We start from the raw sequence: 6808 nt of genomic DNA, 5'->3' as shown, positions 1-6808 counted from the left end.
AACCCACTCCAGTAGTCTTGCCTGGAAAATCCCATGGATGGTGGAGCCTGGCAGGTACTGTCCATGGGGTCGCAAAGAGTCAGACAAGACTCTAACGCATATATATGGAATTTAGAAAGATGGTAACAATAACCCTGTGTACGAGACAGCAAAAGAGACACTGATGTATAGATCAGTCTTATGGACTCTGTGGGAGAGGGAGAGGGTGGGGAGATTTGGGAGAATGGCATTGAAACATGTATAATATCACGTATGAAACGAGTCGCCAGTCCAGGTTCGACGCACGATACTGGTGCACTGGGACGACCCAGAGGGAGGGTATGGGGAGGAAGGAGGGAGGAGGGTTCAGGATGGGGAACACAGGTATACCTGTGGCGGATTCATTTCGATATTTGGCAAAACTAATACAATATTGTAAAGTTTAAAAATAAAATAAAATTAAAAAAAAAGACTCACTTTTTTCTTTCATATTCTAAATAGTGTCTTGACTTTGGGTAAAACTGAGGGTTCATATACCCACTCCAGTGTTCTTGCCTGGAGAATCCCAGGGATGGGGGAGCCTGGTGGTCTGCCATCTGTGGGGTCGCACAGAGTCGGACATGACTGAGGTGACTTAGCAGCAGCAGAGGGTTCATATGCTAGTATATGGGTGTGAACATTAAGAATGGTTTTGCTGGATTTTCCCAGGTTTTCATTTCTGGATATAAAGATATTTTAGAAGACAAAGTCTGGAAGAGCATCTCTTTAAAGACAACATCTTTCCAGATGTTAAAAGACTTGCTCAAAAGGCAGTTGGTTATAGAGAGGGTTTCCTACTCCTAGCTGTGATTTTTTTTTTTTTTTTTCTTCTATTACAGCATCCTGGCTCTGTTGGTTCTGTCGTATAAAATATAGCCACACAGAGACATTGTAGATAAATGGGATACTAATTCCCTAAGCCAAACAGGTGACAGTTTTAGGAACCATGGCACACTGTAAAATACTTCAGCAAATTGGCCTGTTAAAATGGAAAGATCATGGACTTGAAGTCTAGGACAAATTGGGCCCACGTTTTGCATTGGCCCTATTCCTTCATGTTATATTTCTCTTTTTTGGGAACTCGGGTACAAAAGGGTGTTTCTCATTCTCCTTAGTTCCATTATTATTATTTGCTTAGTCAAGTTTCCTCTCTGTTTTTATTTACTTTCCTCCTGCCTTCATTCCTGATCCCCAGGCTAACTATGAGCATCAACTCTGATGTGTCTGACATGTGTTTGTAAATATGCATGCATGTCTTGAGTAAGAAGAATATTAGTTTGCATTTGTTTCAAAAGTTTGTTTTGGTATTATGCTATAAATCACCACTGCTTGTTTAGAAAAACTTCAACTGTATTTAACATCTATTCATCTTACTGTTTTCCTGGTCGTATTTCTAACTACTGGTTTTCTGTGACATAAATTCACAACATTTTATTTTTTCATTCCTTAACTGATTTAAACTTGGGGGATTCCAGTGTTCTGCTATGAAAAATTAACACTATTATATTAAACATCCATCTAAAAGCATTCTTATAGATCTCTTAGAGTATTTATTTAACTGCATATCCATGTGAGAGATATCTGGGTTAATATATATGCACAAGTAAAGTCGTTTGATTTTCCCAGAATTGTTTTCAGAATAGCTATGTTAGTTCACATTACTGCCAGTAGTACATAGGAGTTCTTGTTCACATCTTTGCCAGGTCTGAATATTATCTGCCTTTGTCATCTTTCATAAACTCAAAGGTTTAATATTGTATCTTTTTTCTCATTTTTTATCTAGGTATAATTTGCTAACAATATAAAGTACAGATTTCAAATGTGCATTCAATAAATTTATATTAAAAAAAAGAAAAATGAATAAATCTGTGTAACCACCAACCCAGCCAAGACATCCAGTTTTGCTCTCTTTGCAGAATTTTTCTTGATTCTCTCTCGTTTGTGCTTTTATGTGAATTTTCATGGTTTTTAATGAGATTCTGTATCTTTTCACATGTTATTATAATACTTCTTGATGGTTACAGTTTTTTTGTTAAATAATATCATATTTTCTATCTTGTTTTCTGGGTGAGTTTTGTTGGAATAGAGAATTGTTTATTCTATGTTGATTACATCTGGCAATAGTAATGAATTCTTCTATTAGTTTTGATACTGTTTATTCTATTGAGGTATTTTTTATGTAGAAGATCATATCATCAGCTAATAATGAGAATTTTACCCCTTACTTTCCAAATTTGACATTTCTGCTGTGTTTTCAGATATATAGCATTGACTACAAATGTTATAGTCAATATTGACTATATGAGATGTCATAATATGAGATATATTATGTTAAGCAACAGCAGTGTGAAAGGTTGCTCTTGTTTTGTTATCTTAAATGAGAATGTATCCAAAATCTCTCTAGTAGGTCTTTTGCTTGATGTAGGGTGAGGTTTTTAAAGATGTTCATGTGTATCACTTGCTCTCTGGTGGTTTATATGGATTTAGGTTGTTAGGTCCTGTGGTTATCACATTTGTTCTGGGTCTCAATTTAGGATATGGAGGGGTGAACGAAGAATTGGTGTTACGAAAACTCACCGGGTCATTGGGAGCATGTGGAAGATGGAAAAGACAGAAATAGGGTAGCCCATTTTGGGGTAAAATTAAAGCAGCGGCATCAGATTCAGACAAAGGAGGCTCTAGTGAGGATGAGGCCTGCGATCCAGGTCATGGCACAGGTGGAGTCAGGACTGGCTTGGATGAGTTATGTAGTCTGTGCATAGAGTATATTACTTTCTCTATCAGGACAATGGATTGAATTGATAACAGATGGCCCTTACTGTGTTATATGTTGTGAGGTGATGGAAAATCCATCATATTCTAAGGATATTATATTGGATCAGCCAAATGTTCATTTTTTTGTAAAATGGTATGGAAAACCCCCAAATGAACTTTCTGGCCAACCCAAAATTTAGCAATTAATAATATAAAGAACATGACTTAATGATATAAATCAAATTTGCAACAGAATATGGAATAAGAGGTGATTTTTTTTTTTTAACCTAGTATGGAGTATGACCATGCACCAAATTTAGTAGGAGACATGAGCCTATTGATTCCTCAAGTTTTTGGAGTCAACATCAGAGTTATATTCATGAACTTACGAAGACGTGAGCTGTGTGTCATTGGTCCCAGGTAGATGCACAGGAGCAGGGGGAGAATGTAAGAACAATTTAATAAAATATACTTACTTTTATGATAACCTACTAATATCTTCCCCTCCCCCAAACGGCCTCAATTCTGACTGATCATGGGAACAAGAACACAGAACATTGGAGTGTTAGGGACTGTCTTCATATTCCATGATGAGTCCAAAATCCTCCAATCCCTTTAGCCTACACAGAGTAGAGGAGACTTGTTGGTGAAGGTCAAGGCTGCAGCAGGTGAAGCTGATCCATGCTTCATGGGCGTGTGACCCATGAATGCAGGGCTTAAGGCTCTACTGTCACCATCTAGAGATCCTGAATCATTTTGGAAACAAGGGGCTTTGTGTTTTCGCTCTGCACTGGGCCCTGAAAATTATGTAGCTGGTCCTGAGCAGAACATGACAGGTGCACATCCCTTGTATCTAGAGGTGTTAGAAACTCCGAGGACTGCTTTGTTCCTTCTTTTTCATATACTTTTCACTGAAGGTCAGACTTTGGGGTTCTTCCTAATCTCATGAAGTTGGGGTGACCAGAGACCCCCCCTTACGATACAGAAATCTAATAAGAGGGGAGAGAAACTTAGGAAGAGAGATAGGACTGCCTAGATTTACAGTTTATCAACAAATGAGAACCGATTGGAAATAATGAAGGTGAGACCCTATGACCCAGCCAATATAGTTTCTGAACACTCATAAGAAGATAAGGAAATTAGTCTAAATGTTTAATGTTACTAAGTCTTTAGACCCAAACTCCAATACAGATCTCCAGCAATCTGGAAGAACACAAGTAGAAGCTCTATTTCACCATGTGTGCTATTTAAACAAGTGGCTTCAGTCATGTCATCTCTTTGAAGCCCTATGGGCTGTGGCCTGCCAGGCTCCTCTGTCCATGGGATTCTCCAGGAAAGAATACTGGAGGGGGTTGCCATTCTCTCCTCCAGGGGATGGTCCTGACACAGGGATCGAACCCACGTCTCCTGCATTGGCAGGTGGATTCTTTGCCACTAGCACCACTTGGGAAGCCCCTGTTTAACCATTCCCCTCCCTAAATAAAGACACTTTGCAGATCCTACATGTTTTTAGCAGCAAGAAAAAAGTTACAAAATAGTTTTATTTATAACACAAGAATGTAGCCCAACCAGTGTTTTGCATTCTGACCGATGAGATGAATACTCCTGGAGGCGAATTAATTAGGCATCTTGAAGGAAGAAAGAAAGTATGCTCTTGACTCTTTTCCCTGGAGGAAGAAATATCCTCTTGTAATATACATAAATCTTTAAAATTTAGGTTTCAACAATGATGATCAGTTCAGTTCAGTCACTCAGTCGTGTCCGACTCTCTGCAACCCCATGGACCACAACACACTAGGCTTCCTTGTCCATCACCAACTCCCAGAGCTTACTCAAACTCATGTCCATCAAGTTGGTGATGCCATCCAACCATTTCATCCTCTGTCGTCCCCTTCATCTCCTGCCTTCTATCTTTCCCAGCATCGGGGTCTTTTCCAATGAGTCCTATGGTGGTGGTGGTGGTCTAGTTGCTAAGTTGTGTCTGACTCTTGTGGCCCCATGGACTGTAGCCCACCAGGCTCCTCTGTCCACGGGATTTTCTAGGCAAGAATACTGGAGTGGATTGCCATTTCCTTCTCCAGGAGATCTTCCCAACCCAGGAATCGAACCTGAGTCTCCTGCAGTGCAGGCAGATTCTTTACCAACTGAGCTATGAGGGAAGCCCCAGTGAGTCTATAGGTGACTGCATTTCTCTCTTCTCCCCAGTCTAATAGCCATAGTCCAGAAGTTGAATGAAGTTTCCCCAAGGGCTAAAACTGTTAGGATTACCAAACAAGAATGTTCACTGTGAAATGCAGTGAGCTCAAACAGTTTACAACCTTCATTCTTCCTTTCCATAAACGGCACTTCATTGCTCCTCCGTAGGCTTGGGGGAAATGGGTTTATTGCATTGACTTTGAGAAATATCCCTGCACCTCTTTTGAGGGCCTCCCTACAATTTCAGTTATATTTCATCTTCTAAGAAGTTTGCTAAATGTAGCTTCAAGCAGCTCACTCTGGTAGGTGTGCTTGAGCCATTATCATCCATTTTTCAATAAAGCTGTGGGTGAAAGTGTCATTGATTCTTTTTCACCAGGAGAGAATATTAGCTTTTTATCCTCATCATATTATCTCTCTGCTTGACTGATAAAACTGTCATGCTAAAGGAAAGGTCAGGAATTATCGAGTGGGTGTTCATTTAATTCATCTCTCACCCCCCTCTTCCAACAAATGTATTGGGAATGTAACAGAAAATTTGTGTTTATGAAATGAGAATAGAGCAGAGAGATAAATGGATGAAGTCCTCATGGATTAATGACTTCATTTTGCTGCCTAGAAATATGTGTGAGCTTTAAAGGGTCTTCATTTATAACTTACACTCACCTCTTATTTCATTTTCTTATTTTGATAATGGAAAAGGCAATGGCACCCCACTCCAGTACTCTTGCCTGGAAAATCCCATGGACGGAGGAGCCTGGTAGGCTGCAGTCCATGGGGTTGCTGAGGGTCAGACATGACTAAGCGACTTCCCTTACACTTTTCACTTTCATGCACTGGGGAAGGAAATGGCAACCCACTCCAGTGTTCTTGCCTGGAGAATCCCAGGGACGGGGGAGCCTGGTGGGCTGCTGTCTATGGGGTCGCACGGAGTTGGACACGACTGAAGTGACATAGCAGCACCATTTTGATAGAAAGAATTCTCAAATGACATTTTGCTGAGCAGGAATGCTTCTTTGATGGGTTGAACATTCCTGGACATGGAAAGGGAGGAGGGACAGGAGAGGACAGATGGTTCTCATGGCAGGAAAAAGATGATGCCACTCTCATTATTTAGTATAGCCAAAGCAGTTATAATTATTGTGAGTTACTTCTAATTATATTTCATTTTCCATGTCACTGTGATGAGCATCAAAGGATGAAGAGGATCAAACCAGAAAAGATTTGTGAAGCCACTGGTGGGTAATTCCAAGAAACTCAAACTGTAAACATGGATAATAAAACTAATGGGCCAGCTCTGGGCACCTCTTCCCTTCCCATTTGACTCTTTGTGATTTTTATCTGCCCTATATTCTTCAAATGGTCTGATGAGCATGGATGTTTATGGTTTTTTCCTTCACTCTGTTCCTACTCACTAACTCTAGAGCAGCAATCTCACCGAACACCTGGGAGAGAGCATGATTCTGGTCAGTGAGACCTAGTTTGAATCCCAAGTTGTCCACTTAGTATTAATAATTATATGACATAAAGTAAAACAATTAGCTTCTCTCCATCTCACTGTTCTTGTTAAAAAAAAAAAAAAAAAAGGAGGGGGAGAGAGGGGGAGAGGTGATTATAAAATAGTTTCACTTTGTCTCTATTTTCTTTTTTAAATATTTGTTTTAAAATTTATTTGGCTGTGCCAGAAATTAAAAGACACTTACTCCTTGGAAGGAAAGTTATGACCAACCTAGATAGCATTTTCAAAAGCAGAGACATTACTTTGCCAACAAAGGTCCGTCTAGTCAAGGCTATGGTTTTTCCAGTGGTCATGTATGGATGTGAGAGTTGGACTGTGAAG

The 6808-nt window shown here is 39.8% G+C and overlaps 1 long non-coding RNA gene across 1 annotated transcript in view; it reads right to left on the bottom strand.

Moving 5' to 3' along the window:
- Positions 1–4290: 4290 nt before the first annotated feature.
- Positions 4291–6808, bottom strand: part of LOC104985388 — a 24477-nt gene continuing 21959 nt past the window's right edge. The window contains exon 4 of the long non-coding RNA XR_824891.1: positions 4291–4439. This is a non-coding gene — a long non-coding RNA (uncharacterized LOC104985388). The remainder of the gene's footprint in view (positions 4440–6808) is intronic.

The sequence above is a fragment of the Bison bison genome, unplaced genomic scaffold (assembly GCF_000754665.1).
Source record: "Bison bison bison isolate TAMUID 2011002044 unplaced genomic scaffold, Bison_UMD1.0 scf7180017864043, whole genome shotgun sequence".
NCBI lineage: Eukaryota > Metazoa > Chordata > Mammalia > Artiodactyla > Bovidae > Bison > Bison bison.
Note: the sequence above shows the minus strand (reverse complement) of the source record. Positions and strands in the feature narration are given on the sequence as shown.